Here is a 25337-nt window from a genome sequence, read left to right as displayed (position 1 = left end):
TGAGTTGACCCATTGTTCAGAAATGAGCTCTTATCCTCACCATTCCAATCAACCATAATGATCAACTATTGCCTGCATTGTCTGATAGTCACCACTGTCCTCATGGGTTGCTGGCTTTTATTAAATGACTTCTCAATATTTCCCTAAGCTTCCAGGATCTGAGAAATCCTTGGGGTTTGTGCCAGCTGTTGTTGCTGGGTTTGAATTGTGCCACTTACTGTCTTTGTAAATAAGGGAGAATCCCCAACTGTGCTTTCTTCCAAACAGATTTTTCACCACCAACAACACTGAAGATGATAGTTTTGGCAGCTGGAATGTTCTCAGTGCACATGTCATGCATGTTAGCAGCATTTTGCACTCACCAATCTCACTGGAAGGAGATTGAGAGGAAAGTGGCCTAACTCCTCCATACCCAACCCCCCTAATGTTGCTCCAAAACCACCTTCCTGCTGCAATGTGCCCCTCACAAGGACTTCCAGGGAATCCATTTACAATCACTTTCTTCTCTTCTGTCAATATTCCTTCAGAGGGTGGCCACTACCCCCTGCCTGCTTATTTCAATGGAGACTCTAATGGTAAATGAATGAAACACACTGAAACAAAAAAGACAGTCTTTGCTGGTAAAATATTTGAGAGGCAGCAGTAGATAAAGAGATGGAGAATGCCTGTCTGCTAGCTAGTGCTGGGAGCAGCCACATGTCTACAATGAGGCTGGACTGACGCCAAAGCCAAGATCAGGAGTACATTCTAGATTTCTCCTGTGCGTGATAGGAATCCAACTCATGAGCAGTTATTACTGCCTCCTAGGGTGTACACTAGCAGGAAGCTACAACCTGGAGCTAGAGTCAGGAATCCAACATGGGATGTGGCAACATTTTTGAGGAGTTATCAAAATCCCTACACAGTGACAATAAAACTCTCATTAGGTGCACATTTATCCTTTCTGGAGAGGAGATCTCATTTCTCCTGACTACAGAGCCATAAATTGGGCATAATGATAGAACCAATGGATTCAATGGCTCTGTGGATTTGGGGATTGGAAACCATCTAGTGCAGTTTAATGCAGCAAGCCGTATCTTGGAAAGTTGTAGGGAGAGTGACTGTGACATCTCATGAGGCAGAGACCTTCTGCTTGGAGAGCCATATGTAAACAAACCCCAAATCTTCAGTGTCCTGTCAGGAAGATTCTTCAAAGGCTTTCAGCACACCACAGGAACTTTCCCAGTACCCTACTTAGTGGCTAAAAACTGCTAAGTAGGGTTAGCCAGCATGCACCTGCAAGCTAGATTTTTCCCAAGCTTGCTTCATCCAGGAGCCACTCCCTGTGCTCAGGGCTGTGACAGAAGAACACCAGGGGCTGATTTCCCTTTATTTACTTTTAATTATACTTTTCCCGCGTGGCTTTGCCCTCCCGTGAGAGCAGCAGCACCCTGTTAATGGGATTACGTGGTCTGGATGCTGCCATGTACGTGTCAGCGGCTCCTCCTGTCTGAATTTCACCCAGATAATTGATTTTGGTCTGTTCCCTGACACTCGCCTTCATGGCACAGGGTGTGATTAGGGCCTTTGTTCTATTTTTGAGTGACAAAGCCTTTACAAGCTAGCCAAGCAAAGGCAATTGTTGCATCTCTCACTTTTCTTATTAACTAACAGAGAATTGCAGGCAGCTTGAAACCCGCTGAGAGAAATAATAACATAAGCGGCTGCTGGAGAGCAAAGTGGGTCTTTTCAACCACAACAGCCTGGTGGGATTAACAAGGGCCTCTCTTCTCACTCATCCCTGGACCCCCAGTGCTTGTCTGTCCACTTCTTCTCCCTGACACCTCTTTCTGCAATTGGGCATACCCACTCCATCCAACCTGGCACAGGAGTCTCCGGAGAAGAGGAGGCATGCAAGGTTCTGGGTTGCAACAGAATCCCCAAGTGGACAATGGGTGCACCCAAGCTTTAACATTCCCGGGATTAGAATTATCTGTCCTTATCAATGCTCTCTATGGATGTGCTTTTACATACATGTAGTGATGGTTCATTCTTTGTGATGAGAAGTTTCCTATCTGCATGCGAGAAAAAACATATGAACACTCAACATCTATCATAGAATTATGAACAAGAAAAAAAATGTGTGACTAGTGCAGGTGAGGCCCGCTGAGAGCTGTCTGCCATGATCACTTTCCCTCTTGGTGTATTCACTGTTCAGAATTTGTTGTCTGTCACTCCCAGACATTCACACACATTTCCATCACACGTGTGTATGCCTTAACAACATAAAGTATCAACATGTTTTAAATTCAGAGAAAGGTTGTTGTGCCACATATATCCTACAATCCATGACATGTTTTCGCTTGGTAAGGAGTTACAGCGCCATTGCTTTTGCTGTTGCACAGGACAGATTGCTGCGGTGACGAACCCCAGCAGTGTGCTCCCAGCCCATTTGCTGCAGTTGGGGGCCTGCTTACTTACTGCTCTTACAAACCTTGCTGCTGTGTATATGGATTGGCATGCCTATGCACACTTATAAGCTTTCCTTGGGTACAAGTCCAAACACACAAGTTATGGGCTGTAAGACTTATGTAGCTCCAACCCTAGTAGGTGATGTGAAAAAATACCTCCAAAGAGTTTTTGATCCAAGAACCTAAGAAAATGAAATACAGGGTCGTCAATCCCGTTCGACCTGACAACACAGGGCAATGGCATCTCTGGTTGGTTAGCTAGGATGGCAGCAGTGAAGGAGAAAGAAAAACCACTTTTCAGAGTTCCATTCTGGATCTTCTATCACTCAGCTATCAGAGTGAACAGGAAGCATTACTATCATCCTAATGGACCTGGGAACTCATCTTAGAGTGACCAGGTTTCCAATATCGGAGGCAATGGCAGGTGAGCCCCTCAGTCACTGACCTTTGCTTCCTTGTGTCCTAGGCAGGAGTCCTGCTCTATAGGGTATGTTCCTGTTCACTTCTCAGAGCTCCCAGCTACTGGCTGTCTCTCCTGCCTCCATGTGTGTCTCAGCAAATCAGGTGGTCACACTGGCAAACACTGGGCTTTGCCGTGAGAACCTAAAACATGTTTATTGGGAGTGGTGCTGTGATGAGGCAAGTTAAGTCTTCTGTGATGCCAGCATCCCATATTGCAGTGTCCTTCAAAAGCCCAGTTGCTCTACTTCCAGTTACTTACTTATTTGAAAAACAGAAGAAGAAGCAGAGACAAAAAGAGAGAAAAAGATCTTCCAACTGCTAGTTCCTGCCTCATGCCACAGTGGCTGTCACTGTGGGTCGGGTCTCTGACTTGGTGGTAAGAACTCAAGCACTTGAGTGCAACTAGGGCTAAAACCGAGGCATTCTTGTGTGGAGTGTGAGGGTCCCAGAAGGCATCTCAACACTACGTGGAATGTCTGCCTTGAGTCTACCTTTGGTTGTAGCCTCATTCTCACTAATTTTCTGATCATAATCAAGCCATTTCATCTTCAGATCCTGCTGATTTGTCTGAGAAATGGAAGCAGTGATACCTGCAGAAAGAAGGAAGGATTAAGAACGTAAATCAAAACAGAAGTCACAATACTGAGTGCTGTGAATGGCAGGAATGGCTTTAACTTTCACGCTGTGTTCTGCTATCCTGGTGAGAGGGGCCCCGGTGCCTTTTGGAGCAAGAAATTCTCCAAGGGAAAGTTGTGCCCCTTGCATTCAGTGGATTTCAGATCCCAGATTGGGAAGATGCTGGGCATTGTTACATCACCAACCAACACTTGTAAGTTCAGAAAGGAGGCTGGTTAGCTTTACAACACCTGTCAGTCCTCTTCCTCATACTAACGGACAGTCTTCCTTCCCTGTATGTGGCGGATTACTCTCAGGACCACCTGCAGATGCTCAAGCCCAAGAATACTCACATGATTTATACACAACAGCATAGGGTATTTCTTTATTTTTCAATTTTTAAAAAGATTTATTTTATTTTCATTTGAAAGGCAGTTACAGAGAGAAAAAGAAACAGAGAGGGGAAGAGATATTTCATCCATTGCTGCATTCCTCAAATGGCTGCAACAGCTAGAACTGAGCAAATCAGAAGCCAGTAGCTAGGAGCTTCTTCCAAGTCTCTCTTGTGAGTACAGGGGCCCAAGGCCTGGGCCATCCTCTACTGCTTCCCCTGGCCACAAGTAGGGAGCTGGATCGAAATTAGAATAGCCAGGACATAAACCAATACCCATATGGAACTTATACACAATCTTCCCTATGGTTTACATCATCTCCAGATAACTTCTGATACTCAATGTTATATAAATGAAGCGAGTGGCTGTTATACTGTGTTGTTGAGGATGTAGCAATGGGAAGAGTCTGTACTCATTCAGTGTAGACACAAGTTTGTTCACAAATTCTTTGGTTTGTGGATGTAGCTGTAGACATGAAGGCTGTATTTAACTTCCTGGGTGACAGAAGATTTAAATAAATATGTTGAGACCTTTGTCTGGACCTCTTCTTCACATTTATATATTTAAAAAAATAATAATAGTTGTTCAGCTATCTGAGAAAGAAACTATCTACTCCAATGGGATTTCTGTGACATCCAGGGCTGAATTAAACTAAAATTGGGAGCTTAGAACCCTACTCAAGTAAGAGACAGCAGTCCTATTACCTGATCCATCACTGCTGCTTCCCAGCAGAAGATGGGGTCGAGCTGGGGACCACACCCAGGCACTTTAAAATAGGTCATTGGCATTGAAACTGTCATCTTCATCATTAGGCTAAACACCTGCCCCCATGCAACATTATGTTGAGGAGATAGGGAAAACAATTTCTCCCTGTCTTAATGAAGATTTAGAAATATCCACATGCTCTAACAGATTGTTGAGGAGTGCAGGATAAAGGAAAATCAGAATACAATAGATGCTATAATGTGTGATACTTTGGTGCTCTTTGGACTTTTTGAAGTTCCCATTGCTTTGTCACCTATTCAATTAGCCCTTCAGCCTCTTCTCCTGTCTCCACTTCCCCACCTTTCCAAATTCTTCCTTCTCATCCTCTCCTGCTGTTTTCTTCTTGGTGAAGCCTCCTGCCACTTTCACAGATCTCTTCCTTGTCCTCAAGGATTCTCTGAGTAGCCTTCCATAATGAATGATTTTTGGAAGAAACAGACTGGTTTAAAAAGTGTTTTCCAAGCACCAATGTGTAACAATGTACGATAATAAAGCAGAATGACACTAAATGAATGATGGTGTAGGAAAAAAAAAACAAATTACTAACCTGTCAAATACTATTAAAAATCAAATCAGGAGGAAGAATGAGAAGATGTGTACAGAGTGAGCTTTTCTTCTTTTGTAAAGCAAATATCAGGCCTCATAACAGCTGGTTTCAGTATCTTGAATTTGTGCAACTGATAAAGGACGGCAGCTAGGAAGCTCTCCAGTGAGCCGTTTTTCATAGTGTCATTGTAATGTGTTACTTTTGTGTGGAGTTCAGACATGCTCTTATGGTAGAGGGAAGGGTTCATTGCCTTCCCACTGGCTTAATGATATTCCACAGGATAAGGCAGATAAGAAGGGAAATTATGAAAAATGAAAATGGGACTAGAGTGGAGGTAGATTTTCAATATTCAAGGACTGATCTTCTCCCCAAATAAGTCAGGCTATAGGAAGTTACACACGTAAGCAAATGGCTTGTCTCTGTGAGTAGAACAAAAAATCCTATACATTTGGGCAGACAGCAGTTGCTTCTTTCCCTCCCGTTTCTTTCCTTTTCATTGTTGACAGGAGCTAAATGAGTCTTTAATTCAATGGAATCGACTCCTCCATAGCAGCACCTAAAAATTAGTGCTAGGAATAACTAAGGAAGTCATGTTATCTCAGAGGTAAGGGACACTAATAATGACCATTTCAGGGCTCCTGAGGGTCCACAGAGTTCTTTAGCTACTTATGGAGGATTGCTTTCTTCTCTCACACTGACTTCCTGAGGAAAATCTGGAATCTCAAGGCATAGTAAAGCCCAAACCACTTACCACCTTGTGCCAATCATTACTTGGAATTCGTTGAAGTCTCTTGGTTTTGTGCTTCACTGGAAGGTCAAATGACTGCAACATTAGAAGTTACCGATTTAGCTCCTGTGGCCAGTAAGTGCTGTCATTGTTGTATGAAGGGTTAGGATGAGTATCTGATTAAATATCTAGGTCTTATTATCTGTAAACCATAGAAGAGTAGTTCTTCGATCTTATGCAATAGAATAGTCTCTAAAATTGTCCTCAGACTTTCTCTCTCTCTGCTTTTCAAATAAATATATTACTTTCTACAAAAAAAAAAAAAAAAAGGAGGGGGGAAGGGGTAGCAGCATTGTGTTGCAATAGGCTTAGTTACTGCTTAAAACATCCAGTATCCCCTATGAGCATTTGGTTGATTCCCAAGTACTCCACTTTCTTTTCCTTTTTTTTTTAAAGATTTATTTTATTTTTATTACAAAGTCAGATATACTGAGAGGAGGAGAGACAGAGAGAAAGTGGAACTGCCGGGACTAGAACCAGCAGCCATATGGGATCAAGGCGAGGACCTTAGCCACTAGGCCACGCTGCCGAACCCCCCCCCCCCCAAGTACTCCACTTTCAAACCAGTTCCCTGTTAAAGCAGCTGAGACAGAAGCATAGGACGGCACAAGTGTTTGGACCTCTGATGCCCGTATGGTGGACTCAGATGGAGTTCCTGTCTTCTGGCTTGAGCCTGGCCCAGTCCCAGTCATCGCAGCCATTGTGGCAGTGAACCAATCAACAGATGGAAGATCTCTTTTCTACAGTCTCTTCCTCCATCTCTGCAATGCTGCTCTTCAAATAAATGAATTAATATTTAAATAAAAGATTAAGTGCTCTTTTGGTCCTAGATAACAATACAGAAATGGAAATTATTATTAATTAATGTTATCACTTAGTTGAAAAGAGCATTTTCCTATCATGTTTATATACACATATATTTATGAGATTTCTATCTCTTCTGATGAACTCAGTGTGCATTGCTTGAAATCATATTAGTAAAAAGCTTCAGATTCAAGTAGTAATTGTGGTTGGATTACTTCAGCTGTAATTGAAAGGTTTCAATGGCTAATCCCAAATGAAAAAGGTTATTTTGCTGGCCTGTGCTTGCATTTAAAGTGTCCACATATAAGAGTTAAAGTCAGGGAGACATGAAAGCGTATCAAAGACTTACTGGTTTCTGTTTGTTCTCTGTGCAGTTCAGCCTGAGTGTGATTACAGTGTTAGTTGCATTTAAGTGCTTTGTTTTCCCCTGAGTTACAAACATCTCAGGGAGGAGGGAGGATAAGAGGATAAAGAGAATTGAAAAGAATTCTCAAACGGCATTGTGAAGCACATCAGCTGAGGAGTGACTTATAAATGAATCTCAGGGAGAGACATTTAATTTCCTTCCACAGGCGCTGGAGGCTGAACATAAGAACATACCAGGCATAACTGTACTTACTTGGAGAGCAGCAAATTTTGACAACTCCTTAGTGCAAGGGAGTAACTCAAATCATTTGGTAGTAATTATCCCTTCCATTCAGTCCACATGTTCTGTCCATTGTCCCCAAGGATTTCTGCACAATTCAATTCCACAAATATTTGTTGAGTTTCCACCAAATTCCAAACATGATGCTCGCTTGCGTGACATAAGGCTCATAGAATAGGTTGAAACCTTTGTTCTCCAAGTGGTCACAGTATGTGAAATGGACAGGAAAGATAAATGAATAGAAATTAATTAATATGGTGAATTCTGTAATAGTTGAAACTGTAAATCAGTAGGAGAGCAAGAAATCTGGGCCATCAATTGTGCTTGGACAGGCATGTAAATCAACCCAGAATATGTATTCATGCAAGTCCCCAGTCAATTCAAATGGCTAGTATAAGGATTCTAAAATTTGTGGACAAATGGTTTTGAAAGATACTGAGCATTTTTTGTGCGTGTGCTGAAGAGCCCATGTGTGCTTTGGTCATCTTCACTATGGAAGACATTAAGGCAGTCAAGTAATGGCTTGAATGATGCAAAATTATAAACAGAAGCAAGCTTAGTGACAAATGGACCACACTTGGGGTGTGGTCTTCTTCAGAGGTGTTTTTCTTCACCGGGTTATGGATTTAACTGCTTAGTAGGTACTTAACAAATTAGAAGAGGCAGAACATTCTTTAGCTAGAAGAAAACAATGTGCACAGCTCTAGTGCAGAAAGAAGCCAAGGTACTGAAGCTGAAGGAGACCTGCACAGTCATTGTACCAGAGCAAGAAGGAGCATGGGACGTGTTCTAAGGTGCCTAGTGCTTCTGAGTTGGGATGGCTTAGAGTCACAGACACATGTTGTCTCACGATTCAGGATGCTGGAAATATGAGACCCCGGTTCCGACCAGGCTGATTCCTTGACTCCTGCCCAGCGTCTAGTGTTGCTGTTGTTGGTATTTTGGCAACCTCAGCCTGTCAATGTAGCCTTCTGAACTCTGCCTTCACCTTCAAAATGCAGTGGGGTGGTGTTCAAGCCTCTCCATTTTATTACAACAATGGTCCCATCTAATTCAGGGTCTAGGCTAACACATTTTAACCACATTTAAGTTTCCTAGTTGGATCTGGAATACCTTATTTTTATATCAGATCACATCATTTATGTTGGTAGTTATAAGTGCAGCACATTAATTTTGGGGGGAGGGTGCTGAGGGACATATAACTCAATTCCTAATGGAATGAGATTAAACTAGAAACAAGGCTGTTACTTTTTTAACCTTTGGTTTCTTAAAGAGCTTGCTTGCCTCTTGAGGCAATGATATGGAGTGGTAGTAGGTCATGGTAAACCTTGCATTTCAAGAAGTTGTTTTTGTCTCCATCTTCTAGTATCCATCAGAGGGATGGATACAGACAAATCCAAGAGCGACTATTGCAGTCATGAGGTTAGCAATGATGCACCAAGGTGTGCCAGGATGGATGAGATAGAAATAGAGAGAACCTAATAGATGAGAGGGAGTTAAAAAGGTAAAAGCTTACCAGGGCCGGTTGATAAAATTAGGAAGTAAGATGACGACGTGGGAAGGATACCAATGGAATGGGAGTTGGTGCCATTTACTGATTCAGAGTCAGAATGGATGAAATACATCTTGAATTGGGTCCTGGCTATATGGATTTGGAAATACTTTTTCTTTTTTAAAACAGAAAAGTAAACATTTAATTCCAAAAAAGTAAAGGGTTTCTGCCTTTTACATTTTATATATATACACACACATTTATTAGTTAACAGTCTAATACACAATCATATGGATGTTTCCACTTGTAACTTTTACCTCTGCAGATTTCTAATATTGAAGTACCAATAGATGACACACAGAAGGGAGTTCACTTGATGGTCACTGCTCAGCCAGGCTGATGTAGGACCATGGTGGTTGGAGATGTGAGGGCCCATGGATAAGAATGTCCTGCTTGGGCCCGGTGCAGTGGCTTAGCAGCTAAAGTCCTTGCCTTGAATGTACCAGGATTCCATATGGGCACCGGTTCTAATCCCGGCAGCTCCACTTCCCATCCAGCTCCCTATTTGTGGCGTGGAAAGGCAGTCGAGGACAGCACAAAGCTTTGGGTACCTGCACCCGTGTGGGAGGCCTGGAGGAGGTTCCTGGCTCCTGGCTCCAGATGGGCACAGAACTGGTAGTTGTGGTCACTTGGGGAATGAATAAACGGATGGAAGATCTTGCTCTCTGACTCTCCTCCTCTCTGTTTATCTGACTTTGCAATAAAAATGAATAAATCTTTAAAAAAAAATGAATGTTCTCCTCCCAGAGCCTCTCCCTCCAACCCTGCAACAAAAACATGATGCCCTGTCCAATGAAGTACTTTCAGATGTCCTGAAGGAGATGCTGAGTTTGTTGTAGGGAAAACCCAGAGCTCATAAAACAGGTCAGTGGATTATTGTCCTGTATCTTAATTAATTCATGAATGAAACTTTGTGCATGGACACAGGATATTAGAGAAAAACTGGTATAAAGTAGAGGGGTCTAGGAATGAGTTTTGATAATCCCCAATCTTAAAGACGAAGCCAATAGGAGAGCGTGAAGAGAAATGATCCGAGGGGTAGGAGGAGGCAGATACACAAGTTGAAGGAAGTCGGGTACAGCTTGATGACATATCAAGCTAAGCCTCCACGTGTAGTGCTAGAATCCTATGGGATCCGATGGGCACCAGTTAAAGTCCCAACTGCTGGCTTCCAATATAGCTCCCTGTTGATGTGCCTGGAAAAGCAGCAAAAGCCAGTCCATTTTTGGGCCTCTGCAACCACATGAGAAACCTAGAGGAAGCTCCCAGTTCTTGGCCTTATCTTTGACCAATGTGGACATTTAGGGAGTAAGCCAGCCAATAGAAAATCTCTTGCTATCTTTACACAATTATTTTGGGATATTTGATATGAAAGAAGAGAAATGATGCTGAGAATGAAGAGAAGTAGGAATCCAAGGCAAACATCTGCAACATAGAGAGACTGAGCCCATTTCTGTGTTGTAGGAAACACCTACCTGCACAAAAAGATGGAAGAAAAGGATGAAATTCAGGCAAAACAATGAAAGGGATTATAGCTTAGTGGAGCAGCCAATTGTATACAGTATATAGGAATTGTATACAGTATATAGGAATGTGCATATTTCGAATATGAATGCAGTAGGATTTTCTGGTTACCACTGCTCTTTTCAAAAGGTGAAATTCTCATTCTCCCAAGACTAGTAGGCATTCTTAATATTTGTTCAATTCTACAAATTTTCTATTTCATTTAAAAATTTGACCAGTCTGATTTAATATTATAAATTCAATTTTATTCAAATCTTCTGCCCATGAATTTGGTTATAATTTAAATGTCTAAGGGTGTAGGAAGGGCTGTGGATGTATTTTGGTCATTCACTGTCCACTAGTCCCATTGTTCTTCAATGCGATGATGTTTACTCAAACAAGAAAAGAAGTGGAAAAAGTCAGCACAGAAAGAGTTGATTCCAGTGTAAGTTTTGGTTCTTAACATTTTTATTTCACTATGTGAGCAATATGACTAACTTCTTTATTTTTCTTTTTAAATTTATTGTATGATGCAGTTCCACAAGATTTGCGATTTCTCCATCCAAACCCTTCCCCCACTGATTTCCCCTATATTATGACAATAGTTTAGCCCTCCAAAAACAGTCATAAGTCCATCATTCTGTTATTTAAATGTATTCTGACATTGTTGGTATGGACAATGGCAGAATCCAGCATCCTATTGTCAAGATATATTTAATAATTTCATTGAGAGTCCATTTTTAATTTGGAAGTAGAGATGCATACTGCACTGGATCTTCACATCTTAATATGATAATCTCTGCAGTTCCTCTAGCTGACTGTATGTACATTATGCTTAGTGAAATAAATCAAACCTAATAGGACAAATAACATATGTTCTCTCTGATATAAGGAAAATTTGTGCAAAATACAGAATCAGTAGATATATAGGTAAGCATACATGTACATAGGTTGGCTTCTGATCCAGTTATTATTGTATGAGGAATCCAATAGGCCCAGGTGGCAGCACATCAAGCCCAAAGCACTCCTCCACTTCATCTTAGTTTCTAAGAACAGGGGATCACTTACTTTCTCAGCTGACCTTAAATTGGTGACAGTTTGCTGCAATTTTTAACCGTACAAATATTTTGCCTCAATGTGCTGAAATTCACAATTAGCCTTGGCTTCACTATCACCCGTTCTTGCTCCTTCCAGCCCTTTATTTATGAGTGGCTATATACAACTTAAAGGAACAGTTAGATCTCATACTTTACTATATCCCCCCCCCCAATTCCTTCCTAATACCCATCCTCTCCCTTCAATAATACAAATCAGGTCAGCAGGCTTGGCAGCAGAGTAGTAAGCAGGTGTCAGTTCTAAGACTCAATTAATTATTACAGGCAGTCACCAACTTTACTAAGAATTCTTGTACCAATCTCCTTCATCTCAGAAAGAAGGGTCAGGAAGGATTTTCCTTCTCTTCTTCACTGCCTCACAAATACTGCTTTCCTCACAAATGTGGCTTCATACATTTGTTTATCCTTAGTTACCCGGTCAAGACTACAGCATACACCTTCCAGTAAGAGCCCTGAAAAGGCTGTTGGAAGCATAACAACCATGTATGCTAAATGAGAATGTGAAATATTATTTAACAGCTGAAGAATCTAGAAAACCACTAAGGATTTACTTCACGTTTTATTCTATTTTATCACATGGCTGTAATAATAAGGAGTTTAGATAGAGGAGTGTATCTTGTTGGATTGTCAGGCAGTCACCACTGTGTGACAGTCTCCTATCCTACTTAGTCGCTCAGAGTTAAGCATGGATCAGACCTATGTTTGGATTCTCACCCAGTTCAAGAAGTCACGTTGAGGCAGATTGGTCATAGAGGACAAAGTAATCTGAGAAAACGAAAAGCTGGTAATTGGCCAGGAGCGCCATTAGATACAAATGACTTAGGAGAAAAACAAAAAAGCTGGAGATTAATTTTGGACAAAAAGCAAGATGATTAGTAGAAATAAGATATGTATGGACACAATGAGCCTCTACAGACCAAAATTTTGAGATTCAGATAAATGTATCTATGTAAAAGGTTGAGGATCAAGCAATCTTGACAGAGAAAAGAGAATGGGAAACCACTTTTGGGTTACACTCAATTCTGATTGTATTGTGGAGAAAGTAGGGTAGACGCGAAAAGGGGGAAGCCTGGGAGCTTAGGTAGGTTCATGGTTCCTGGGCTTCCGACTGCTATTGAAAACAGTCTGCTTATCAATTTATCCTTTGTGTGCCTATTTTCAAATGCCCATACTTCCTAATAGCCCTGAAACCACATCACTTCCCCCATATCACTGTCCACTACAGTGATTCTGCAGTATACGTCAAAACCAGTAACTCAGCTAAGAGTGTGAAAAGACATCTCTTTTCACAAGTGGTAGTCTTGAATTTCAAATCATGTGTAGCTTGGTAAATTACTGACATCTGCTGCCATTATTCAGTTTAGCTTGTCACATTCTAACAAAATGATCAAATTTTATGGCAATCATCTGCTGTAATTTTGGAGCCCATCTTTTTTCTCACCCTTAAAATTAAATCCATTTGTACCTTAAGGAGGCCTTGTTGTCACTAGGTGATCATCCTCCCTGGATCTCCTATTCCTGGAAGTATCACACAGACCTGCTTTCCTTTGGAAAACATTTCTATGTCTAATCCTTAATTTTCCAAATTTTCTTGGCAGAATTGCAAAACTGCTAGGCCTATGGTTCTGGAATTATACTGAATGGCTTCACATATCTAGCTCAACATATACACGTTTGACTTACCAGACTTAATTTACTCATTTTTAAGATGGGGAAAATAAAAACAACTACTGCATAAGACTGTTTAGGACTACATGAGATGATTCATGGAAAGTATTTATCATGATTTTATTCACAGTAAGAATTCAATAAAGTCAAATTTTATTATTATTTGTACTGTTACCTGTATTACCACCATGCTACCATCCTCACCACCATCATCATCTCCATCACCACAAACCATCATCATCATTAGCACCATTGCCGAAACACTGCTATTTGATTGTGATCACCGATTCTCTTTTCTCTCCTCATTTTCACAGCATCTTTCCGTAGAAGATCATTACATAGAACTTTCCCTTCTTGGCTTCTCCCCTGCATTTTGTGCTACTCGCTAACCTATTCTATTAAACTTTCAGAGTGTTGGAATATCTAAAACCCCTTTTACCTTTGAAGTTTTCATTCCATGGAATTGTTCATAAAAAATTTAAATCTTACATAAAAGTTCTTTTTATACTCATGACTTCCATCCTAAATACCTGTCTCTTTGCCACTCTCTTTTCCTCTCCCAAGCACACACACATCCCCTTCTACAGTTACATCCAAAGGGCCATTTACTTGAATCTCGATACCGTGGAAAGGATTTCCAGAGCAGTAACCCTCTGCATTATCTCAGAAAACGCGTTGTGCTATTTGGCACTCAACTTTTACACTAGCAATGGTAGCTTCCAGGATTATGAAGCTACCAGGATTTTACTTTTATATCTACATCTGTAAAAAAAAAAAAAAAATAACAAGCAAAACAGTTACTATGGCTTGTCACAAAGCATCGGAGGACAGCCACTACGGTCATGATGCCAGATTCCAAGCTCTGTCCGGAAATTGTGTGAGGCATTCTGGTCTTCATAGATGCAGAGAAGCGACATTGGTTCCTGTGTTTGTGTGAACCACACACTCCACTACACTGGACCATTAGTGAATGCTTGTGGAGATCCTCCGCCTTACCTAGATTCTTCCCCAGGTCTCCAGAAGTACAGGACTCTGGGTCAGCATGCAGGGTTCTGGATGCTATTCAAGCCTCTTCATATGTATGCAGACTTCCTAGTACTTCAAAACTTGTGCACCTGGGAAAACACCTTAAATTCTAGAGAGCTTTCTGGAAATACATATATTATACCACGGTTAATGCCCAAGCTGCTCTACTTTTGATCCAGCTCCTTGTGCAAGGGAAGCAGCAAAAGCTGAACAAAGTGTTTGGGCCCCAGAAACTCCTGGACACCAATTTTAGTCTGTCCCAGCCATTGTGGTCTTTTCAGGAATGAACCAGTAGATAAAAGATCTCTCTCTCTCTCTTTCACATTCTCACTCTCTATGTCTCTCTCTTTGGAATAAATAAATAAATCCTAGAAAAGAGTTCCTTAATTATACATAAACTTGTAATGCATAAACTCATAACAAACTCCCAAGTTTATATATATATACACACACACACACAAAGCTGAGAATGAGAGTCTCAGAAAAAGCCAACACAAGTTAATTCATACAAAGAAAAAAATCTGTATGGAGATGGATGGACAAAAGGAAAACACTTTATTCCCAAACCTACTACAGCTCCCAAATCACCCATCAAAACAAGTCACACACTCCAACACAAATGGAAACACTCAGGTCAAATGCTGAGGGTTAGAGGAGAGAGAAGAAAAAGCAATGGACATATGTATGCACAATGCCTCCTCTTCTCACTCACCGACTCACAGTAATTTTTTGCTTGCTGACTCTGTCAGAGACTGAGAAACTGAATTCATACTCAACAGCCAGGGGACTGAGCATGTGATGTTTGGCAAAGCCATCATTACAAAGGATTCTCTCTTCTAAGAAAAAAAGAGAGAGAGAGAGAGAGGGATACCCTGAGGACGTTTTGACCTGTATATTTGTTCTTTGATGGTAAAAGGAACCATGATTCTATAGACTAACTAGCAGTAAAGAATTTACCACAAGCTTTATTGTTAATTCCAGTGCAGGACAAGTTTTGTTTTGGTAAATCCAAATCACCTATGAATATTCATCTTGACTTCAACCTCAGTTTAAAGATGGGCAGACAACTGCAGACTTACCCATAGCAGGATTTGACGTCAGGTTCTGTGTCCAACACTTACCAATATGCCGTGAGTTCTGATGAGTTACCAAGACTCATTAGGCTTCCTTGTCTCTAAAATGAGGAAAACACCTTCATGTTTTTAGCTAGGTGTGTATGCATATCTATATGTGAGCATACATACAATAACAGTCAGCTATGGGGCCAGCATCATAACATAGTGGGTTAAGCCTCTGCCTACCATTTCAGCAAGCTATATGGGCATTGGTTCAAATCCTGGTTGCTCCACTTCCATCCAGATCTGTGCTAATGTGCTGGAAAAGCATTGGAGGATGACCCAGTGCTGTACCTACATGGAAGACCTGGAAAAAACTCTAGGCTCCTGGCTTCAGATGGGCCCAGCTCCAGTTAATGTGGCCATTTGGAGAGTCAACAATGAATGGAAGATCTCTTTCTCTCTCCCTGTTCTCTCTCTGTAGAATCTGTCTTTCAAATAGAAATAAATACATCTTTTTTTAAAAGAAAAAATTCCAGCTAGATATAAGATACAAGTTATTATCAAAAAGTTCACACAAAAATGAATTAAAACACATTTATTTGTGCATCAACAAATTGAAATCTATGCAATTTTTTTCATAGCATGCATCATCTATGAAGTTTCTGAACATCACTTTTATGAGTAGATTTCAAAAAAGCATTGGATCAAAAAAATTATCTTTTTTGAAGTACTATTGTACATGAGAACACTTTAAAAACTAATTTCTATTCAAATGATAAACTATTCTTAAAATATAATTTAGCTTTCTCTCTTGTAAGGTATTTGTTATAATGAGATTTTTCCTTTAGTAATTATAGACTCATTTGCTATTGCTCATAGGATGAAGAAACTACTGATGAAACAGAAGGATTAGAGTAGTATTTTGTGCCCATACAATGGTTTTCCCCATGATAATACCTGGTTCAAAAAGTAGTAGGCTCACAACATTTATTCTGTTGGCTTTCTTTTGAATAAGAGTGTATAATATAATTCTTATCAACTCTATCATATTACGCCTGTTCTCATGTTTTGCTTGAATCTATTTCTTAATATTTGTATGGAAGAATTACAAAGCTATGGAAAGACGGTGGTTTTGTAATATCAGCAACCTGAGTTTGATCATTCATGCTGACATTTCTTAGCTATGTCAGTGCATCTCACTTTCTGTTGCTGTTATTGCTACCTAACGCTAACAGTTGTAACAATGAAGTACCGAGACAGGCTACTTACGAAAGTACAGGTGATTTATTAGGCTCACATTTTTGAAGGATAAAGTTCAAGTGGCTTGATGCAGGCTTTGGGAAAGGCCCCGTGATGCACAGTAATGGAGAAGCACTCATGTATAAAGGACTTGTGATGAAACAGAGAGTGGGTTGGACTTCAACTCAGACTTTTAATTTTTTTAAGATTTATTTATTTATATTGCAAAGTCAGATACAGAGAGAGGAGGAGAGACAGAGAGCAAGATCTTCTGTCTGATGATTCACTCCCAAGTGACCGCAACGGCCGGTGCTGTGCCAATCCAAAGTCAGGATCCAGGAATCTCCTCCAGGTCTCCCAGGCAGGTGCAGGGTCCCAAGGCTTTGGGCCATCCTCCAAAGGCTTTGGGCCATCCGTCCCAGGCCACAAGCAGGGAGCTTGGATGGGAAGTGGAGCTACCAGGATTAGAACCGGCACCCATATGGAATCCTGGCGCATTCAAGGCGAGGATGTTAGCCACTAGGCCACTGCACCGGGTCCAAACACAGACTTTATAATAACCTTCCAAGATACTGTGTCCTTGGTAGCCTAATGACCTCCTTCCCATACTGACACTCTAGGGATTAAACCTTGAACACACAGGCCTTTAGGAGATAACACACTAACAAGCAAACTACAGCATTTAACTGCATTCATTCCATCCCCCAACATCCTAAGAGCTTACCATCCTAGTAGTGCCTGCTTTTCAAGTGCAATGTGTCATGCAAAACTCAAAACAAAGTCCATGGCCTGGGAAACCCTGTAAAGATGAAGAAACCAAGTTACATCCTTTCAGGATAGAGTGATGGTACAGACACAGAGAATACTAAAAGGTGGAAATAAGGAATAATAAGGAGGAATAATTAGTTTAAAACATGAGCAAAATCCAGCAACCAATACATTAATTCCCAAAGCTCCAAATTCACATATTGCTCAAACTGTGGCAAAGCATGGGCTTGCAATGTTTGGTGTAGCCTGATCCTAGAACTTTGCTGGTTGCAGTTCATAGGTAAACGTGGTTCTCCAAGACTGGCATAGTGCTCTTCCTTCTTGCCATCTGCTGGATAACGCTGTTGTCACATCTGCACTAGGCATCACCCCACTTTCACCCGAAACAGTTTCCAACCTTGCAGAAAACCTGTCTACCCTTCCAGGCATTCTTGGCATCACTGTGGAAGCTGCCATTATCCCATTGTCCTTTCAATCTATTCACTTGCAAAAGCACCATCACATGCATTCTGAAGCCAAGCTCTGCTTCCAGTAGGAGTTGCACGTGGGCCCATGGGAACCCTGTTGCACCTGTGAAAGACTTCACTGTTTGAACTCTGAGAAATGAATATGTAGGTGGTCTTGGTCAAGCCCTACAAGGCTCCTTGGGTTTGCATGAAACAATTCTGCACTTCCATTCCTCTGGGTTTATGATGAAAAGAGCTGCCTTGAAGACATTAGAGCTGCCCTTGAGGTCTTTATCCATTGTTTTGCTGATGCATGCAGTTCACTTTAACCTGCATTACTCTTTTGCAAGTACTTTCTCCACGTCACCCTCCTCTCTTGAACCTGCTTGTTCTTTGCTCCTCTTCTGGTTCCACATATTTCTCCTCCCTTCTTTTTTGTTCTTTATCCTCAGTGTGAAACTTACTAAAAACAGCCAGCAACACCACCAAAGCACAGGCTGAGTGCTTTGCTCTTTTGAAATCTCCCCTACCAGATAAATGAGCTCATCATTTTTAAGTTCAGCTCCCTATGGAGTCTCAAGGCAAGGACATCATGCAGCTACAGTCTTTGTTGTGGTGTAACAAGGGTGGCTTTGAGTTAATTTCAATGAATTCACATTTCCATTTAAGATGTCAGCATGCTCTTTGCTGCCCATGCCTCCATCACCACTCTTGTCCCTTGAATTCTCATCAGAGATGCCCACAACGTACTGCTCACACCATTCTAGGCTTGCTCTAGTCTGTTCTGCCACACCCTTCCAAGCCTTTACAGTGAATCAGTTCCAATGGTGCTTCATCACCTACAGTTACTGTCACCACCCCATCGCTGGTTCCGATGTTCTGTATTAGCTCTTTATTTGAATAATGACATACATGAGACAAGCTACTTAGGGAGTGAAGAGAGACTTATTTAGCTCACAGCATGATTCAGACTTTGTCAAAAGTCGTGCGATATTCAGAAATGTCAAAGCACACGCAGAAGAATCACATGTTGGGCCAGTCAACACAGAGAAAGGCAAGTCACTAAAGGGGCTTCTGTGACCACCTTGATCTAAACAAGTCCCACTAGGCCCTATCTTTTAGATGGCTGCTCCCCATCCCAATAGTGCCATCCTATGGACCAAGCCTCTGACACATGGGTCTCAGGAAGACACTCATCTCCAAGCTCATACCCAAACCGCAGCAGGGTGACAACACACTGCAGGGCCTGTGCCAGGTGCTTCACACACCACCTTTGTCCATCCTTAATTATTAAAGTACAGAGAGGCTCATGCATGTCCCCTAAGGTCACACAGATAGTGAATGAGAGAAGCATGTTTGGCACCTAGATGATTTCAGAATCACACTCCTGATTGTAAGAGATCTTTAAAATATCTAGTGCCCCTTCAGCTATAATGTAAACCATTGCCACTGTGGTCACCAGCAACTGTCTCTGCCTGTAACAGTTGCCACATCGAGACAGTTGAGCTGGTGGCCTAGAAGCATGTCATGCTTTCCCCATGTTTCAGTTTTACAAAAGCTTCCACTTATTGCAGTTTACAGGTAAGAAAAATGAAAGTCAACACACTAACATAAAAGCTCACCAACCCCCAACAGCACATCAACAGTAAAATCAAGATGATAGCCCAGATTTGTTTATACCCAAAGTGCAGACTTTGGAAAGCGTAAAGTTCCTATCTTTGAGCATCGTGACTCATTTTCTAGTAAGCCGATTTGATTTGATATAGGTGCAGCAGTGAGAAAGAGGCAGGTGAGGACTATGGAAAGGAGCACCTGAGATAGGGGCTGAGTAAACAACATAACTGATACTCTGGAGAAAGAAAGAAAGGAAAAAGAGGACCATAGATGCGTAAGTGCACAGCCCAGGATAATAACAAAATATGCACTTCTGACAAGCAGTGGAGCAGGGAGCCAGGCCTTGAATTCACTTAGGTTAAACCAGCTTGGAAGACTCCAGAATTCTTAGCTTTGCACATGAATCAGAAGAAATTTCAATAGGACTGGATGAGACATCCTTCATGACTTGAGGCCTTTCAAGTAGTAGCATCTGGGGACAAAGAAGCACTGTTGGGTCTCAGTTAGTTCCCTTTCCCTCATCTTCCTCATTAGTGCCTGAATCCTAAAGAAAACGACTATGTCTTTTCTTCTTGAGGAGGTAGCATCACTGAGTAAGGTTCAGTGATGAAAGATAAGACAGTCCGGGCCCGGCGTGGTAGGCTAGCAACTGAAATCCTGACCTTCCATGTACCAGAATTCCACATGGGTGCCAGTTCTAATCCGAGCAGCACTGTTTCCCATCCAGCTCCCTGCCTGTGGCCTGGGAAAGCAGTCAAGGATGGCCAAAAGCCTTGGGACCCTAAACCCACGTAGGAGACCCGGAAGAGGCACTGGGTTCCTGGCTTTGGACCAGCTCAGCTCCAGCTGTTGCGACCATTTGGGGAGTGAATCATCGGGTGGAAGATCTTCCTCTCTGTCTCTCCTTCTGTTTATCTGACTTTGTAATAAAAATAAATCTTTGGAAAAAAAAGCTAAGACAGTCCAACATGCAATGACACAGACTGTACAAAAATGATAACTTCATTTTTATTCCCATAACAATTCAATTTCTGCCTTGAGACTCCATTTTACCCATCGTCACCACCTCCATCATCACCATCACTGTCACTTAATAAACTTTACAATATGTGTGTCAAACATCCTTGAAATATATGTGGGTATTTTTAAAGCTAATTGCATAAAAATGGAGTTAAGGGGTAAGTTTTATTTTGGTGCAGAACTATTTGTATGCATGCATAATCTTTATTACAATACACACTTTCTATAACATTGTTCGTTACTTGGATTTCAAACCTTGTTTTGCACCAAAATAAATATATACTTCATTTCCATGTTCTATGGACTTTTAAAAGCACGTATTTTTTGTATATAATTTATTTTTGTCTATAACAGCCTAGTAGGATAATTAACACTAGTACCTTACAAATGAGGAATCTGACACAAAGAGATTGTGTCACTACACATTGGTCACATAAATGCTTGATACTAGAGCCAGGATACAAACCTAGGCATTTTTACTCTGTAGCCTATGATTTAAGTCACCTGATTATATTATTCTCCTTTGTACATGTGGCCAAAAATAATTGCTTCTTTCATATCTAATGGTAAGATGGAATTACTCTTCATCATTGGTGGGCATTGGGTAACTAAAGCACTCTGAGAAAAGTCACAGCCATTGTAAGCTTGATCATTATTTCACCTAACAAATTCCTTTGTCGTGCTTCTTACATGGTCAATATTGCTCTCAACAGGGAGGAATCCAACAGTAAACAGGTCTACAGAAATCCTTCTCCTTAGGGGGCTCACAGGCAGGAAGGCAGGTGCTCTGTGAGTTAGGGCATGATAGACAGGTGTGCATTGTTTTAGACTCTAAAGCTTATTCATTGAAGAGCTGGAGGCATTTCTTTGAAGATTTTAGTGCAAAGTTTAATGCACAAGTCCAGTGATCATAAAGACTGTCAGATGTATATATATGTGTATGCGTGTGTGCACATATGATGCAGCCGATGTGTCCTATCTGTCCTATAAGAGTTCTTCAAGAGTTGTGAGAAAAATGGACTAACTGATGTTTACTTTGGTGCAAAAAATTGAAAACAATACATAGATTTTTTATAATACACATTTTCTGGAACTCTTTGATTTCTCCTTATATGCATGGATTTCATTTTTCTTAACCTTAATTAGATAAAAATTTACTTTTTAATTCCACTCTGCTTGAAGTTTTTCAAGTACTTTCATATTATATTTCAGCAAAACTTTTTTGAAAAGTAATTAAGATGCTTACCACTTCCCATGTTCTTGTTGCTTCTTTATTCCTCAAGATTTCTCATGGGATTTTAATTCTGTGAGGTTACCAAGATACTATTCAGGACAAAATCCTTGCTTTTACATGTTATAAATATCTGTGAAGTCTTCCTAAGTTGAGAGTGAATTTACTGATTTGTTAAGGAAATCATCATTTTTGTATGCCATTGAGCAGCACAATACTTACAGCAGAGTGTGCAATACTGTGTGTGAGAATGAAGGGATGAATTAATGTACCTCATACTGATTAGTTTGTTGAGTATCTCTACTAGGATGTAATGTTTCTGAACCCACATATGGCATTCAATCTGACATGCAATGTTTTTCCAGTGACTGTGTTCTCCACAGTGGGATCTTCTCTGCATGCTGAGCGTTGGTTAGACCTTCCCCGCCTGAGCTGCTGCTAGAGTCTGTTACCCAGTAGGAGATACATGCTTTAAATATCCAAAAAAAGTTGTCATTCCTTGGAGGATTATTAATTACTGGTTTACTAATTACTCTGAAACTATTTTCTTAAAAAAAAGTCTGTGCACTTGTTTGAACAAATTCCTGCTTAAGTGAGTAATTAGTTGGATCAAATTATTGGCTAAATTAAGAAATTCTTTAATGGGCATTATTTAGGTTTCAGTTTGGTTTTGCTAATGGTGATGCATAACAAATTCATTGTGTGATTAGTAATTAATTAGCAATGAATCTGTCATTCATAATGGGATCTTTTACAAAACATAGGAAAAGCCTCTTGGAGGCCTGAGGAAAATGTGACTACTTCCAACACAGAAGCTAAGAAATGCTTTGTGTTTAAACATTAGATTACTGACAAGACTCAAAATGGAAGTGTCAAGGTATAGAAGAAAGTGCATGCATCATAGCATGGGATGATCCTCATGGGGAGGAATAGACAGTTTTTTAGTCACACAATGAAGACCAGTAAAAGAGGGGCAGGACCTTGGAATAGGTATTAAGATGCTGGCTGGGGCAACCATGTCCTATATCAGAGCATCTGGATCCTTTTTCAATTTTGTTTATAATGCTTACATAGTTGATATGAGTGGGAAGGATCGGGGGTCAGGGAAAAGTGAGTGTGATCGTTGTTTCCAAGTTTTCCATTTATTCTGAATGTATCTAGGGGAAAGGAGAAGACAAGAGAAGACACACCCAGCCTCCCAACTGCTGCAGTACCTGGGAATGGGGAAAGACCACCCAGTATTGACCCAGGGTCCTGATGTGACATACAGCGTCTGGATCCTTGTGTAGCTCCAACACTTGACTCCAGATTCTTGCCAATCATTTTGATGAGAGCTTAAATAGCTGGCTGCCTGCGACCAAGGTGAGAGGCCTGGATGGAGTTTCAAGATCCCAGCTACATCCCACCAACCATTGGCAGCATCCGGAGAGTGAACCAAAATGAGAGCTTTGTCTCTGGGTGTCATTCTCGTGTGTGTGTGTGTGTGTGTGTGTGTGTGTGTGTGTGTGCTGTGGGAAAGGGGGTGAAGTGAATTAAAAATAAAAAAACCAAGATAGTTATCAGCCACGTCATAGAGAAACATTAGTTTATCCTTGATGCAAAATCAATCGAAAGTCGCCTGCTCTGACATGTTTCCTCTGACCCACATCTCTCAGATAATTAGTTATATTGGGTTTTTCTAACACACATCCTAAAGCAGCTATCTCACCACGATGTAGATATTCACTGAAAGATGGATCTGCTCACAGGATTTTTTTTGAAATTGCTTTGACAACTTTTATATAGTTGATTAGCACTCAAAGGGTTAAGGGCTACAGGAAAGTGGGTAAGACTATTATTTCCACACTATTATTATTTTTTGTGTATCTGGGGTAAAGATGGAGATAAACGGAGAAGCCGCACCTAGCCTCCCACCCATTCCAGGTCCCCGAGGTGGGGCATGCTCTGAGGGTCCTGTTCAAGAGGTTTTGCTAATTCAAAAGTTCCAAATTGCTGCCAATCTTGTCATTCCAAGAATGATGAAATTGCTGCAGAATCTACTGGTTGACATAGTCCACGTTAGAGTCTCTGCTAGTCCCAGATTTTCACTCCAAACACATGGCTGGGATAGTTGATTGATTTGTTCTGTCCTCCATCCTCTGTTGTGGTACCAGGTGTCCTATGCAGCTTCTGATGGACTGCCATATCTTCCATGTTCCATGTTCTGCTGGGTGTACTGTCCACTGCTCCGTCTGAGCCTCTGAGGTGGCTCAGCTTTGACACTTTCACTCCATGATCAGAGCATGGAACCTGGGAACCTGCACTTCTTTTCATGGTTAGGGTTCTGAGTCCGGCCATTTGATTGGGGAGATCCCCAAAGAAACTTTGTTTGAGGTGATCCCAGATCTGATTCTTGTGTGTGCTTGCCCGTACAGGGTCTGACACAGTCCATCGCCCCAGTCAGCTGGTGGTTGCAATTGCTGGGTCAGTTCTATTTCCAGCCCTGTCTTCTACATTAACCAATGAGTGTTGCAGTCCAGCCTGATTCTGCTCAGCACACACTTGGCCCTCACACAAACCAGTGGGAGCTGCAGCCTAGTCAGTGACCCACATAATAACCCCCCCAGGCCTGCCCCCTGCCTGGTTCCCATGCTTTCCAGTGTGTACAGCAGATTAGTCCAGTCTGTCCCACATCCTGTTCTGCTCTCCCACATGTCAATGGGCATTGAAGCCTAGTTCAACCCAACCAGGCCCATTATCCAGCCCACGCATATACTGGTGGATGCTGTTCTGTCCAGCCAGATCTGCCCTAGTCCTGGTTTTCATGGTCTCTGGTGAGAGTGATAACCCAAGAGGGAGGTACCCACTATTTCCCTCCTGGGCTCACTCCCAGATCTCATACTTTCCAGGTGGTACTGTAGTTTAACTTGACAGAATTAGTCCCCAGTGCCAGCATCTGCCAGCTGATGCTGCAGCAAAGCCCAACCAACCCTCACCCATTCTGATCTATATTTGCACCAGTAGGGACAGTCAACCAAGCCTGGTTCTTCCCTGATCTAGTTCACAAGAGGCCCAAAGGCACTGTAGCCCTGCCTGGTCTGGTCTGACCCCATCCCAACTTACATTCTCCAGTGGGAGCAGTGTTCCAGCAGGGGGGTCCTCCACATTCCCCCTACCAGCTTTACCCTCTCCCTCCCTGGCTCCTATGTGTGCTGGTTGGGCACTGAGGCCCAGTCTGGTATGGCCCCCCTCACCTCGACATTTTGCCAGTGGGTTCTGTAGCCTGTACTGGCCTGGCCCATCCGCAATTCCAACTGATGGTGGGGAGGGTTACAGTCTAGCCTAGCCCAGCAGGCACCCAATCCCAGCCGTAATGTGTACTGGTATGTGCTGCAACCAAACCGGCCTGACCCACACTGTTCTGGTGCTCAAATTGGCCAGTGGGTGATGTGAACTGGTTTAGCCTGATCTGCCCCCAAACTTTGCCAAATGTGTGCTGGTGGATACCTTTCCCTGGCCTGGTCTGGGCTGCTCCCTACTATGGTTCTTTCACTCACCTGAAGGGACTGTGTCTTGCCAGAGGAGTTGCACAGGCTCCTCCATCAGAACTTCTCTCAATGGCAGATCTCATGCATAGCAGTGAGTCCATG

General features: G+C 41.7%; 1 protein-coding gene across 2 annotated transcripts in view; it reads left to right on the top strand.

Annotated features, from left to right (window-relative positions):
* Positions 1–25337, top strand: part of LOC101523875 (neurotrimin) — a 1051792-nt gene that overhangs the window by 465880 nt on the left and 560575 nt on the right. The window lies entirely within an intron of this gene.

Source organism: Ochotona princeps, chromosome 4 (genome assembly GCF_030435755.1).
Source record: "Ochotona princeps isolate mOchPri1 chromosome 4, mOchPri1.hap1, whole genome shotgun sequence".
NCBI lineage: Eukaryota > Metazoa > Chordata > Mammalia > Lagomorpha > Ochotonidae > Ochotona > Ochotona princeps.
This window is presented reverse-complemented; position numbering and strand designations above follow the sequence as displayed.